General features: G+C 39.8%; 1 protein-coding gene across 2 annotated transcripts in view; it reads left to right on the top strand.

Moving 5' to 3' along the window:
• eml1 (EMAP like 1) overlaps nt 1-16,234 on the top strand; it is a 166,816-nt gene that overhangs the window by 62,518 nt on the left and 88,064 nt on the right. The gene's annotated exons all lie outside the window — the stretch shown is intronic.

Below are 16,234 nucleotides of genomic sequence, written 5' to 3' on the forward strand. Positions count from 1 at the left end.
AATCTCCACTAGGCCACTTTCAGCATTAAATTGTTTTGTGTTTAAAACTAGAAAGTTCTTGTGCTTTTCAATAACTTGGGTTCATTGTATTCATCCCATTATATCCTCAAATAATGGATCTGTTCTGGAGGGGGCTTTACAGCAAGGCGGGAAGTGATTTTGTTTGCAATGTTATTGCTGACTACATTGTGTTACTGTAAACTTGTCTGAGTGTAAACTGAACAGGAGTGCCAGAGAGGGAAATTAGTTGGACGTTGGTCGTTGTGAATGTTGTGTGCATCAAAGTGGTTCTGATAATGAGAGTGGGCACTTGGGTATTCAGTGCACTGCTCAAGTCATGTTGTAAAGAGAGTGCTGCTATTCGAAGAAGTTTAAAAGACATGACAATCCCATGTGACGGGCCTTGGTAAGTTTTGCTGTGTTTAAGGTGCTATATAAACTCAAGCTGCTGTTGTTGCAAAATATGTTTTGGAATGACAATATATTTTTGATTTGTGATTGTAGTTTTCTTATTTCCTTATTTTTCAATATTATTGTTTCTATTTGTCAATGGATTGAACTTGTTCTCGTGTTTTTTCATGTTAGGATAGATGTTGATTTTTGGGGTACGTATCTCACCATTCCCACTCCCCTGCACTTCCCAACCTCCATGGCTAACTGGACAACTGCTTATTTCACCAACAGGTGGACTGGCTCAATTTTGAATAAAGGATCCCTGTAAATCTGATTGGAGAGCTGTGAACACCAAACAGTGGGCACAAGACAGCGAGCCAGTGTTCAGCCACAGGCTAGCTGAGATGTCAGCTGCAGCTGGTAGATGGGTTCAACAGGACAAGTCCAGGGTGACAAGGAGCAAAAGGACCACAAAAATAACTTTAAATATAACTTGCCAGTGTCATTCTTCTCTGACACCACTGAGACATGGTGCAAGCGCCTACCAGTCTTATCCTCAAACGGCACTTGTGCTCCTCTATATGTCATAGGGTCCTAGATTTTAAATCACCCCATTGGCTGCTTAAGATAAACCCTCATACTTGTGGTGATGGCAGAATGCGACCACATGGATCAGACTTGTGTGTGTAACAGTGCTTTTGCTGCAAGTGTGTTTATTTAACACATTTACTTAAGTCAGGTAACCTGGTCTAATAAAATCAAGGTAAACTGAGGCAAATTATCAGTATGTCCTTTGGAGAAGAATGTTATAAATAGCAACACATTGCATAGCTCAAATCCACTCTGTGCAATTGCAATACAGGCAGCATCTGGTGATCTTTGGGACAGGTTAATTTTTGCTTGAAAAGCCTGTGATAAAATACCACAGGACACTACCAAAGGTAATAGAAAATAAATGGTAATCAGAGAGTAGTGACTGGCTGCTGCTAAGCTTTGGTTTTAAAACACTGTTGATTGTGAGTGGATGGAAAACTGAAAGAGTAAAGAACTTTGGGGTTTGGAGACATTATGAAAGAATGAATTCAGATAGTGTAACAAAAACTAATTACAAGACAGAGGGCAGTGAGTGGACTGCAATTAGTATCACCACAAACATCACTTTGAGAGGCAAATGAGTTAAGTAAAGCCAACCATACCTTCTAATTATATGGTTGGTATCTATTCTTTGCCTGGTGCACTCTCAACCTGATTTGGTGCTTGGCTGTAAGGGAAGCAGAGATGTCTGGATATCAGTTCCTAAGTGACGATCACAGGGGTGGAATCGGGGGGTAACAGTAGGGGGGAGGGGGAGAGAAATGCACTGTTCTGACCTCCAGCTGAGCAGGAAGAACATCTGTGTGCTAAATGGGGGTGGGGGTCGTTAGGACATCTGGTTTGCAATTTGCAGAAATGTTGCCAGCTCAGCAGCATTCAAGGTGTATTAATAGAGCTCTGAAGATGGCCCATTGATAATGATGAATGGATGAGAAGGGAAAGCAGTCCTGGCCTGTTGCCCATGACCAATCGGTCATGTCTCACAGGGTTGAAATTTAGCAGATAGATTCCATTCAAACCTTTGCAGGTTTATACTACAATATTTAGGGTGACTGGATTTGTATCACCTTTGTAAAAAGTTCCTTGGTATCAGTGACAGGGATTGAAAGGAATAATTGGACAATTTATCTTTAAAATAATATTATAATTGATCACAATTGTATGTTATTTCTGATTTATTCTTTGGGTGGTGTAAGCATGGATTAGTTTTCAGACTTAGTCCTGTGTTTAGAAATCAGGAAAGTGTCTTTGTTTAGTTGATCTGATGTTTTTCACTACACATGAAGGATCAGATGAACACCTCGGGGGAATTTAAACTATCTCACTGTTGTCAGGGGGGCTGTATTGGGGAAAGGGGATGGTGGGGTTGGAAATGATGTTACAATTACATGCTAACAATTGCAGACAGCAGAGAAAGAGCAACACCTGAGACCAGAGTTTCTGTCATGTTTCTTGTGTAGAAGACTGTGTGTTTTAGTAATTCATCTCTTGTCTCCATTACAAAAACTGAAACGAAACTGCTCTGATCCAGATGGCTCTTCTGCTGTCTCCACGTTGCCAGGGAATTATGTGGAAAAAATGCCTCAGCCTTTAGGTCAGAATGTTTGGTTTTGAAGAATGAGAGAACTACACAAAAAAAAGAAAGTGAATCCATGTACTTTGTTAAACCTGCAGATGGAGTAATTCACAGAACTTTGCGCTTGTGGACCATTATTATCCCAACACTTATTACAGAGTCAGTGTGTGGGCCACATAATGTAATCTGTAAGTGTTTTGAACAGAAGGAACTCAGCCGACCACACATTTTCCAGTTGTAATGTGGCAGAGCAGACTCCAATGTCAGCTATCATTTTGTTTGCGCGGAGGGAATACACTGATCTGATGCAAGCAATAGGCAAGTAGTCCATGTTGGATTTGGTTAGTGAATTTTTGTTGAAAACACTAATTGACAGGGAGTGATGAGTTTACTGTATAATATTTTGTATGTCTCATTTATTTCAGCAGGAGAAACACTAGTTAACAATTTCTATATCACTTTTTTTAAACATAAAAAGGCCTCAATGGACTTCTAAGTTTGAAATATATAGAGTAATAAACATATAACCACAGAGGAAGTGGTTAGGAGGTTCTTGTCAAAGCGTTGAATTTTGAAGAGATTTTCAAAGAAAGTTGCCTGGCAGATAGCTTTGCTTTTAAATGTGAAGCAAGGGGAAGGCAATATAAGCAATCAAATGCTGGAAATACATAGCAAGACAGGGAGCATCTGTGGAAGAAGAAACAGAGTTAACATTTTAGGCCAAGAGGTCCTTTGATAGAACTGGGAAAGAGAGAAAAAAGTTACTTTTAAGTTGCAGAGAGGATGGGGGAGAGATGAGTAGGGCAAAGTACATATCTCTGACAGGGTGAGGCTAGGGTTGCTGTGGAGATAAGTTATAGAAGTAAGTGGGAAGAGACTGGATCTGGAGAGAAAGATTGGAGTCAAAGTAGGAAGGAAGAAGTTCAGTGGGGTAAAGTCAAGCCGAAACAATGTGCTTGCCTGGACAGTCCTGCTTGTGGATCTTGGGCAGGAGATAGAAGCAGGCTACTTGGGGTTGGGGCACTACAAGATTGGAGCTGTGGATCTCTTGAGAAAATGAGGTTTGTGAACTGGGAGACAATTGCCTGACGTTCAGTGATGGAGTCCTGGTCCAGAGGGAGGTATGAGGATATATGTCTGAGAGCTGACGTTTGGTCCCCGTGGTAGAACTCTGCCAGACCACATCAGCACTTAACCTTGCTACCAGGTTTGATGATGACATCAGGGTTTGATTATTTAGTGAACAGGTTGCAAGTTCAGAAGGGGATGGGTTAGAGTGAGTGAAGTGGAAAGCTAAAGGCAATCCATGTTGCCTCAGCAATGAGTAGGGCTCAAAGTTATGCAGCATGGAAATGGGTCCTCCAGCGCAACTCATCCATGCCAACCGATGTGTCTTCCTGAGCTAGTCCCATTTGCCTGTATTTGGCCCATATCCCTGTTTCTTATCCATGTACCTGTTCAAACCTCTTTTAAACGTTGTAATTGTATTCCCTTTCTGCTACTTCCTCTTGCAGCTCATTTCATGTACCCACCACCCTCTGTGTGGAAAAACGTGCATTTCAGGTCCTTTTTAAATATTTGCCCTTTCACTTAAAGCTATGCCCTCTAGTTTTAGACTTCTATACCCTGGTAAAAACACTGTGACCGTCCACTTTACCTTTGCCCCTCATGATCTTATAAACCTGTAAGGTCACCACTCAACCTCCTCTACTCCAGGGAAAACAGTCCCAGCCTGTCCAGTCTCTCCTCGTAACTCAAGCCCTCCAGTCCTGGCAACATCATTGTGAATCTTTCCTGTGCCCTCCCTAGCTTAATCACCTCTTTCCAATAGTATGGCAACCAGAACTGCACACAGTATTCCAGGTGCCGTCTCACCAACATCTTGTACAGCTGTAACATGACATCCCAACTCTTATATTTGATACCCTCTCCATGCTAGAGAATAAAGGCAAGTGTGCTAGACAGTAAGAGGACAGAGGGAGATATCCAGGTGGATCACGAAATCTGTTGATGGAAGAAAGGGTCTGCAGTCTCGACTGAAGACTCCTGAACATAGAAATGGGCACGGGCAGAGCTGGTGGAGGAAGAATTCAACATCATGTAGGGTTCAGAATTCATTAGACTGAAAATGTAGAAGGACGAAACAGTGACCAAAGACTGATCTTTGAGATCAGAGAGGGGAAGATCGGAAGGAATGGTAAAATCACAACACAGGGTGAACTAGGGGGAGGGATGGGTCAATGGAAAGTGAAGGGAGGGTAGGGCAATTCCACAAAAGACTGAAGGATTGAGTTAACTGAGGTGAGCAAAGCCATGAAGAAATATGAAGAATGAGATGGGGAGTACAATACACTGGAACAAGAGGAAGCTAATGTGAGTCAGCAAGGGTGGCATAGCGGGCAAGACAAATTTAGTAGAATATGGGAAACAGGTAATAGCATTTTGAGCGAGTGTAAATAGGAGAATACAGGGAAAGTAGGCAATGGAATACTTGTATAAATAAGCACGGTTGTCAAATAAGCACAGAAAGAGGATACAACAGGAGAGAGTTAAATTAAGGATGAAAGTGGGTAGCATTGTGTAGAGTGAACCAGTTGCAGGGCAGGGTGTTTAAAGCTCAGGTCAGGGTCTATTCAGCATAAGTAGCTAAGTAAAGGATCAGTGGTAAGGTAGTGGTTTAGGGAGCTCTCTAAAATAGTGTTCCTTCTGATGTTCAGTTGGGGGAAGATTTGCAGCACTTAAAATTGGGGTCATGACCATCAAATTTATAGTGCATTGTGACCATCCATCAGATTTACCATTAATCCTTCATGCTTTGTTGTTGTGAAATAGGGCTGCCTATAAAAAAAATTGTTCTAATCTATTTTTGTTTACTTTCTAAATCACAGTGATATAGCTGGTGTATAGAACTGAGTTATTGCTTTGCCTTTACAAGAAAAGCAACCTTCCTGGTTTTCATCATTACTGGCTAAAGCCTGACTGTTCTGTGCTAGCTCTGTATCTGGTCCCTGACTGCCCAGTGGTGACCACCTATCCAGTCCCTGCCTATCCAAATCATGCGAGACCAATTGCAGAAGTGCATCCCATTCCTTGCAGCATGGTGTGGGCCAGGTTTTCAATTCCTGATAGTCTGACAGTAGCTCTACATTTAACCCCTTTTGGCACACTGTCAACCATGATGCATCATTTCAATTCATTTTGTTCTGGCCTTCAAATGGACCTCCATTTGCTGTGGTGCCCAAGTCATCTTTACTGGCGAATACTGAACTTTAATCTCTGCCAGGGACTATGATGTTCAGGGGCTGCAAATGTGCATGTTCATGATCCTTTGCTCACTGATGTGAGCACCACTGTTGAAAACTATCTAGGCTCAGTAGAGACAGTCACACTGGTATTCTTTATAAACTTAATTCTAAATGTTTTTACTGATTTGTAGTTTTCATGGTGACAAGCTCTGCAGTAATTTCCTTGCTTCTAAAGTATTTTTGCCTGATTGCTCTGTGATGCCCCATTTGGTTCAATCTCTGATTTTTGATGCTGAAAACTGCAGCAACAGCTTTCCTGCTTGGTGTCTGAGCTGCTAGTGATGGCCAGAGCATGATAACTGAGGCAAAGCAGCCTTGTTGCTGATTAGCTGCTTTCTTTATTAGAAAACTAAGCTGCTTTTTCTTCCCTGCTCCTGTTTCCTCTCCCTCTCCCCTTCCCCACATGCATGTATTTGATGTCCCAAATTAATGATGCATTCATCCTGTCTTGTCCCAGAGTTTGCCACACTAAGAGTACAGTTAAAGTCAGGACCACTGGAACTGTAAACATGTAATCTAGCAGACAGTGACTTAATAAGTGGAGATTTACTTTGGAAGGCTGAGCAAGAGATTTCTAAATGGTGGAACTGAGTAGAGCTTACATACCTGTGGCTAGGTGTCAGGATTGTAGGAAATTGTTTTTCCACTGCAAGTCTGGAACTATTTCTTTGAAAATGGCCTATTGCTGATGAAGCATAGAAATCCTCCTATTCTGAAGGAACAGGGACCCAGTTGTGTGCTTAAACTTTCAGTGGTTGGAAACGAATATTTGCACTTGGTTAGGAGAACTTCATGTTTTCTTTGATATACATTTTGTGGAATAACATCACGCAGCTGCATGTAACCATAATAAGGATGAAATCTGTTGGCTGCCAATGTAGAGCTGGCCCTTGAGAATATATGCTCATATTGCAAATGGAAACCCTGACCACTCTATGGTCTAATATGAAATGACATATTAACTTTTCAGAAATACTCTTGCCTCTGAGTCACAAAATTGTGGCTTCAAGTTCAGCTTCAGGACCTTATAGTCATAATGCAGCACTTGAAGAGATCTGTAATGTCAAAGGACACATCTTTCCAAAGGGACATAAACTGCTGTCACCTTTGCCTATATAAGTGTACTTTTGGAAGGTAGAGGAGGGAGTTCTCCTAATTGTTAACAATCTAACCTCAAGGAACACAGTGAATGATTTTTGCTTTTCCTGGACTCTGCTGTGCACGCATTGACTGACAAGTTCATCGTTAAAGCAGCGGTAATTATACTTCAAAATTACCTGTAGCTTCAAAATTGTAGATTTTACTATGATTTGGTGAAGGATGAGAGAAGGAAGTGCATTTATATAATGCTGTTCACCTATTCAGACTGCTAGAAAAATCTACATTCACATTTCTGCATGCAATGTGAGTGGAATGATTTGAATTACATCTTGTATTACATTTCAAGATTTTCTCCCATAGTTAAGAATACTCATGCAGTAAATATGTGACCGATAGATTCTTTTAATAGGTTGGAATTAAAGCCTATCTGTCATTTCTTGAACAACATATTCTAATTTGTACATGCATATTATATATATAAGTAAGTGAAAATATCTCACAATCAGTTTGATTTTAATACCGAGAGCATGTTCACTGTCTGACACACTTTTAGAACTCTCTATACCTCCCACATATTACTTTGTTCACACTGCATGTTACTTCCCTGCAACCTTAGGGATATACATTACAACGTATGTATTGGAATAGTTGCAATACAAATATTAGGACTCAGGAAGCCACATTCTGCGTTGACCATTATACTAGTTATTAGGGCAGGAAATGTGTTCCTCTTGGGGGGGGGGGGGGGGGTAAGAGAAAGATAGACCCATTAATCTCCTAATATTTTGCTGCATTTATCACTGTAAGGTACTATGTTTAATTACTTTGTACATCCAGTTTTAAATACAATTCAGGTTAGTTTATGTGCAGGCTGTTATCAAAATAGTGTGATGACAAGTGCAACTAAAGATATAACCACAATACTTTAGTCAACTTAACAACGTATAAAAAAAACTTATTACAAACATTTGCTGTTAAATGTTTTGTTATCACAGCTTTTAGTCATCTTTCACATCAGACTTAAAACTATCAAGGAAAGATTGCAGACCAAGAACATGGGTGTAGGTTTTGACCTGAGAACAGAGAGGATATAGTGAGCACTTTTAGATTCTGAATTTAATAAGTCTTATTTGGAATGTTATCAGACAATTGGAGAAATGAATGGTGGTTGAAAATGCCTCACATTTGCTCGTCCTGTAAGGATAGCACAGTTTTCAAACTGCACTGACTCACCTGCCCTCTGTCATTAGCTGCTGGGTGCAGTTGCTTTCTTGTCTACTATAAGAAAACTACCTCTTTTTGTGGCCTCACTCCTAGCCCTTTATGTACGTTACCAGCTGAGGAGACTGTGAAGCATTATCTTTTTTGGAAAAAGAAACAAACCTAAATAACACTCTGTATTAGCATGAGTGTATATTTTTGTTCTGATTAATTTGAGTTTTCAGGTGTAACTTGCTTTTCATTAATGTAATTTTAAAGAACTGGAAACAGGTCAAGGTACAAATGTACGGTAGGACTGGAAGAAATAGCTTTGTATGTAACTTATTTAGTGATTTTTTTTTTGTTTGTACAAATTTCCAAGCACCTTTCATAGTTGAAGAGCATGGAGCTGTCTAGAGCTGACCTTTATTCTCCTGTTGAATCTGGTGTAAGCGGAGAATGAAATGTGCAATTCTACTTACTTTGTTCTCATTCTAATGCAAGCTGCAAGCATCATTTCTCACTTTGATTCAACTTGGCGCATTTTTACCCTAAAATGAAACTTAATATTAAACTTTATCTGCTCTTTCTCTCTGCAGCCTTATTGTTGTTTTGGCAGACAAAGTTAATGGATAGTTGCTTGATATGCTCCTGGATTTATCAGATGGAGCCAGTCTGATCACAAGATCACACAATAATTGGAAACGAGGAAGGCTGCTTAGCTTATTTTAAATCATTTATCCAGAGAGATCTTGCTGTCCCTCTGATTATTTGCTTTGACTTTGAGTCTCTGACTTCGACTGCCTTCTTCAACAACGTCATTACGTCCTTTATCTTCTGTTGACGTAAGCACGCCACACACACACAAACACACACACACACTACTAACTCTATCTTAAAGGGACATTCACCGAGTCCCAATGTTTTGGGAGCTTTTTCAGTGAATGATTCCTCTTTGATATTGGTGTTAAAATGACACGTCAGATTTGAACTTTTGCCCTGGTTCTCCACTAGTAGTTTAATTAGAGTAATATTTTAGATTAACTGGCTATACTATTAATATTTTTGGACATCTCCATGATCACCTCTTAGATGTTCCTTGGGTCATGAAATGCAAAGCCATTCAGTCTCTTCTAACTCAAGCTTGATACTGGAGATTAGTTCATGGCAATTTTATATACTGTTCCAGCATATCAATGGCTCTTCTTTCTCTGTGACTTGAACTGAATGTAGAATATAACTTGCATTCAGACAAGAGCTCTGCCAAAGTTTGATGATAAATTATATTCTATGGTTTGAACTATAAAGTTCAACATCTTATGAGCTTTGCTGATTACAGTTCAGTAATCAATTTTTCAATTTTGAAAAGGGGTATATTTTCCAGCTGCTTCCAGAACTCATGGAACATTATAGAAATGCTTGTATATAAATTGCATAAGCTCCCTGAATTCATTGAATATGTGTAAACTCACTTAACTAATTTTACAAGATGAAACAAATCAAACTAGTGTTCCAAAGCCTAGCACTTAAATCATTATGAGGCTCTATTCTTCTTCCAATGTTGAGCAACTAACCAGGTCATATCTTTAGTTGCATAGTGGAACCTGTATGCCTTATCATTGTTGTGATGAGTACCACTCGCATACAATACTGATCCAATTTCAGGCAGTACAACTGGACTTTCATAGGTCACCAATGACATTAATTCTTGGTATGTGGCTGGTCTGCAGCTAACTACAGATATTGTAAAGGCTTTTATTATAGTGGTGGCACTTATGTAGGGAGTACAGTAACAAAGTAGTTGAGTTACTGTATAATATCCAGAGGTCTGGACTTCAGATGCAGAGGAGTGAGTTAGAATCCAACTATAAGCTGGGAAATTTAAAAAAAACATAGTCAGTACTAGTAAGAATGAGAATGAAACTTCTGGATTGATGTAAAAACCCAAAGTGAGGGAAATCGGCTTTCCTTGCCCAGTGTGGCCTTTTTTTTACTGTAAGCTTGTAACTGCCTTGGAAAATGACCCAATAAGTCATTTGATTTAAGGGGTTATTAAACTGGGGGGAATAAGTGCCTGTCCATCCATATCCTGTGAATGAATAAAAGAAACAGTGCTACCTGTGCGGAGGGAGACAGAATGGAAAGACCTCTGTCTCCTTCCCTCTTTCATTGAAGCCGCAATGAGGACTTATTAACTAGGATTTTTTATGATTATTAAACAATTACAGATTTCACTCAAAAATGAAAATTGTATTGAGTTCACAAATCTGTTCTTTGAATAATATAGTGAGCAGGCTAATTTCTTTTACAATTAGCATAATTATAGTCCCTCCAACTACTATATAGGTGCAGAATAAGCATAAGGAGAAATATAGTTCAGAATGAAACTAATATATTTCAGATTGCATCTCTTCTACATTCACTGACCAATTGTGAGTAGTAGGTTGAGTGTATTCATGCTGTGTGACAATAGAGTGACCAGGATGGAGTTTGCTAAATAAAGTACAGGTTTAGTGCCTTTGGCTCAATCCTGTAACATTGATGTACACAAATTCATTTACTACATAAAAAGGGGGCTTCATTCACAGTCATATTGCATTCAATTAATTAGCTCAATATAGTCTAATTTGTTACACAATAATTAGTTGCCTGCCTACTCATAAGGTGGGAATTTTTCTTGCCCAATGTTGATTTTCCAGTTGAACATCAATCATTCATCTTGAGCAGTCGCCTTAACTCGTACAAAAGCATTGGTAACAGCAGCTATGTAGACCGAGAATTCTAAGTCACTAACTTAGCCATTCTTTAATCAAGTATTGTTTAAAGTAGAAGCACAAGGAATTTGCATTCTTGATCTTTCTGGTCATTGGGATATCCCATAGTACTTTATATTGCAACATAACTGTTGTGTTTTATTGTAATAGAGCAACTAATTTGTATATGATTGTGTCCAACAAGTAGCAATGAGACACATGGCCAGAAACTGATTTACTCAGGACATCAAAGAAAACTCCCCTGTCTCTTCCTCAGTGGTGCCATGGGATATTTACATCCCCTTGAGAGGGAAGAAGGAACCTTGGTACATCTGAAAGTCAGAACTTCAAATGGTTTAGCAATCCCTCATGACTGCACTGTAGTGTCATCCTATATTAAGTCCTTGGTTGTCGGATTGAAAGTCACAACTGATGATTCACAGATGATCATCGTGCACTGAGATAAGACTAAAACAATAAATCAAAAGCATGAACCTCTTTTGTTTGGCACCAGATTCGACATCAAATGAGTTCTTGAGCTGCCAAAATTTAGATGTTAGTATGTTATTTGTGCTGTTTGCGAGTGTTCAATTGGCAATGGCTGTATTGCATTCGAGGGCACACATTGTGAAATGCTGAGATATTTGTACTTCAAACAATGAAACAAATGCTTCTTTGCTTAATAAACTGACACTCAAGCCTCAAATTCAATTTCAGATCAGTCCGTTTCAATTTAGGATTTGAATAGAATGCAGGTGGAGAATCCTATTTCAATGTAATTCATTCGTTTAAGTAGAGAAGGGGACAAAGGTGACTACAGGGAGGTTAATGTAATTAACACATGGTTTAATTGTAGAAGAATAAAACCCATTGAATACTCGGGGGGGCTACACATTGCAATATAGTGCAATTTTACCTCAGAATTATAAACATTGCAGCCAACTAAATGGAAGATGCTACAAAGTAAATGACCTACAGCTACCTGGCCCAGCAGATCCATATTGCTGGTTAAGATTCACACCAACCGCTACCCAGTCTTCTTCCTTTAACCCCATTCCTTCTGCTCCATTCCCACTCGTGTATTTTTGCAACTTCTCCTTGAATGTGTCTTCACCTGTTATGTGCAGTTATGAATTTGCTATTGGATTTTTCTCCTATGTTTTCAATTGGCTTTAATGGAAACTGTTTTTATATTAATGACTGCTCATTTTGATCTCTCCCAAAAATGGAAACACCTTTTCTACATTTATCCTGTAGCATCCCTCAGTGACTATTTTTAGAGAAAAGTACAGCAGCTCATTCACCCTCTCCTATAGGTATAACTTTGCAGTTTTGGCATTATTCACGCACCTTCTCCAGTGCTTCCACATTCAAATCCATCATCTAACCAAGTTTTTAATGAAAGTTTAACTAAACTTCTTGGCTTTCAATTCTATCCATCTGGAAATGAACCCCAGTACAATTTTTATTCTTAAACTACTGGGTTCCACCTACAGCTCTATTGAGCCACTTATTTTGCAAGGATTATGTTGCCTCCTCATGCTTATGAAAAATTCAGGTGCTAATTGAATAAGCCAGAATAGGTTTAGGAATTGCAATGCAAGATTCATCCTTAACTGTTGATTGCAATCACAGGCAGCATATCATCTTCATGGTGTCTGCTCATTATAGTGATGTTTTGCTTGCAAACAGAACTAACCTCACTGTCCATTAGCCGAATGCATCAGCAGGGGACCAACATAATGAGTGGTTACCTTGCGTTGAAGTTCATCTCATTAAGGAACATTGTAGCCAGAGCAGGCACTGGCCACTATGCAGAAAGTGAATCTGTCCTGGAAAATAATGAAGAATGGCAACCACAGGATAGCTCCTGATTTTAGAATGATGTATTGGAAGCCTTGAAGATGGAGTTGGACATTAGGCAATCTGTCCTATATTTGTTGGAGCTAGGAGGCCCTTCAAGCACATACTAAAAGGCAGTGATCCAAGGAGTGCAGTCCGGGCAGCATGCAAGAAAAACAGAGATGGTTTAGATGCCCTGTTGCACATTTGTAGCCACCAGATCAGATATTGTCCCACAACTAATCTAGAAGATAGCATGGAGGCTGGATCTACAGATGGTTGCACCCCAGGCACATGCTCTGCAGCCACGGCAGAAGATGGGAATATTTTGGATGCCAGCACTTTGGAGAGTGAGGGTGCATACACCTTCTTCCTCAAATGTGGATTTTGATGGGACAGGCTTCTGAATATAGCTGATGGTTACGCACAGTAAAATACTTGATGCTTTGGGAAGTCTGCCACAAAGCCAAAGCTCAGTGCCAAAGAGCATGGAGAGATTTGGCATCAACACTGGACCTTATGGAGGGCTTGAAGTCTATTCTTTCCAGCACAGAAGTGGTAGCCCACTCCAATTGCACATTTGTAGGCCTGACCATGTCCAGTGGCTGCTACTGCAGCTTTGGTTGCAACACAAGCTTTAGCCACCATATGTCTGAGTGCTGCCATGAAATCTCAGACTGCTGTCAGCCATGCTGCAGCCATTGGGTACCAAGAAAAGGTACACCAGATGGGTACTGAGGAATCATGCATATTTAGTTTTTTGACTTTTTGTATGCAAAATGTTAGAATTTCATCATAAATTTGGTATGAATTGTTTTTGTTTGAGTTGGCTTTCATTTTTGCTATGATGGGCTTTTGACAGATCTGCAAATGGTAAAGTATAGGGAAGTGGAGTTGCAGTAATTAGTATCATATTAGGTAAGGATTATGGATAGCCCAGGTGCAAATAAGCTGTCTTGGCTTCTTCCTGCTGCTGCTCATGAATTGATGGGCATACAGCTGGGAGTAAGGGGTGTGCCTTCATAATGGTGAAGTTGTGCAATATAACACAGACCCTATGAATCTTGCCACCCATTCTGCCATGTACTGCGGGTCACTCCACAGTAGCCCAGGTTGCAAAAGCACAGCTTCAGCACACCAATGTCAATTTTTGGGTGGCAGCTTTCATTGTATGCATTGTTCTGCACCAGTGTGGAGTCATGAATAATGAATTATGCTCCAACTCTTTGATGAGCTTTGCTTTGCCTTTGGTGGTTGAACTGCAGATGGACAGTGGATATTTTCCAAATAAGGCCATATTGGTTGCTGTTGGGATACTAGGATGCCTGCTTAACTTGCTGTCTGTGGTCATGCACTAATTGGATGTTAGATGAATGAGACCACTCTTGTTTCTGGTGTAGGGAAGAGTTAACATGTGGCACCGCAAAGCAATGTGTATGCAGTAAGTGGGGTCTTGGCATGATGAGAAATCTTGCAATTATAGCAAAACCATATGCTTGCTCCACTTACTGGCCTCTGGCTATTGAAATGCAGTTACATTCCTTTAAATAGAGAACAGGTGATGATAAACTAAGATGCTCCAAATATCTCTGTCTTTACATTGAAGGGAATTGGACACCTGGAAGTTTATTGTGATGGGTACCTTGATAGCCATTGGCAGTGGGATCCTAGCCCTCTACTGTACTGAGGGTTATTCTGACTACAGGTGGCATATTTCAACTCGAGTATACTTATTAAAGTGCAGATGTTGTTGTCAAGATTCTGAGAGAAGAATTGACCCCTTATCTTTTTTCACCTTCTCCCTGTTGTAGTAACCTGACCTGCTCTAGTTCCCTCCTGCAAATTTCCCAGTTGTCCTGTATCCTGAGGGAAATACACCTCAAGCACCCATGCAAAAAGCAACTGGTTTATGCTGATTTCTTGAAGTTAAGCCAAACATCCTACAGCACCTGCCACATCATTACCTGTAAACTTCTGCAGCTTGAGCTGCAAAAGAGGGAACTAATTGTAAAATCAAAACAAAAGAAATGAAACAGCAAAAAAAAGTAAGAAGCTTTTGACATCTTCAAGCAAAGCAGGTGGACTTAATGGAGATGCAGAGGGCTTCTTCCTGCTGCTGTTCAGCTGAGCAAGTTTAACAAATACCATTGATTAGAGCATTAAGCTCCACAGAGGCAGTATGGCATCATATCAGTGTTACATGTTGATTGACATCTTGATCTGTCACTCTGTAAGATACCTAGATTACATAAGCCATCTATGTTAAATACAGCATCCTCAGCAATGTGTACACAAATGCACCTTGTGTACACATATGCCATGACCAACATTTTGGAGCTGTAAGATAACTTCTAACACTCAAAAGTATGCTTTAATTATCAATATTAATTGCTTGTTATCTTACAATGGCAAAAAGGTAGCACCTAGCTTTGTGGCCATCTCTAACTGGGGTAAGACAAGCAATGAAATAAGGGGCAACTCTTCCACACAAACCACTGAATTCTTTCTCCATGAAGAGTTCCACAGTCTAGCTTGTGTTTTAGCTTATAATTGATTACTATGGTTACTGAAAGCTAAATATAGATGAGAAAAGAAAATTGTAATAAGTTTTAAATTTCTCTACCATAGCTACAAGCTTTAAGTTCATACACTTCTAATAACTAGCATTTAATGCCCTTACACTCTGAAGTCAATGGTTCCCAACACTTAATTCATTTACATTGTTTCATGATGAAAAATCAGATTAAATATCTTTCACTTACAGCTACCATTAACAGCTTTAATGGCTTGTTCATTGCAGTAGTCACTAAAAGTCACATTACTTGTTACAGCTGACAAAAGGAAATGGATGTTTCACCAAACGTATTTTTAAATTGGGGAGCTCCATAAAAGAAAATGCTTGACGAATAAGTACTTCCTGTCTGTTCAAATATTTCCAGCTATTTGCTTAGCTTACTTGAAAATCTGGAATTTAGTCAGAAGCAAAAAGTTTTTGATCATGTTTTGAGCCAAAAAACGTTCTGGTGACCTATGAGCAGCCAAAAATATGGATGTTTAACTCTTGAAATTCAACTGCCTTCAAGCTGTATGAAACTGCATTATTATGGGAGTTTGTGGACTGACTGAAACAATGCTTCTACATCGGACCTCTCCAGTGATTTTTCTAACTTAGCTCCCAGATTCTGGTTTAGAGAATACCATGAGATTGGATCTAAATTATGGGACTTCATGGAGTTGTGCAGCACAGAAATGGGCCCTTTGGCCCACCATAACTATGACAATCTTTTAGCCCATCTGCAATAATCCAGTTTGCCTAGATTAGGACTGTGTCCTTCTACGCATTGCCTACTTAAGTGTCTGAATGCCTCATAAACATGGTAATCGTTTCTGATTTCACCACCTCTGCTGGCAGTGTGTTCCGTATATCAACCATGCTTTGTGTAAAACGAAACCTTACCCCTCAGATCCCC

Source organism: Pristis pectinata, chromosome 1 (genome assembly GCF_009764475.1).
Source record: "Pristis pectinata isolate sPriPec2 chromosome 1, sPriPec2.1.pri, whole genome shotgun sequence".
NCBI lineage: Eukaryota > Metazoa > Chordata > Chondrichthyes > Rhinopristiformes > Pristidae > Pristis > Pristis pectinata.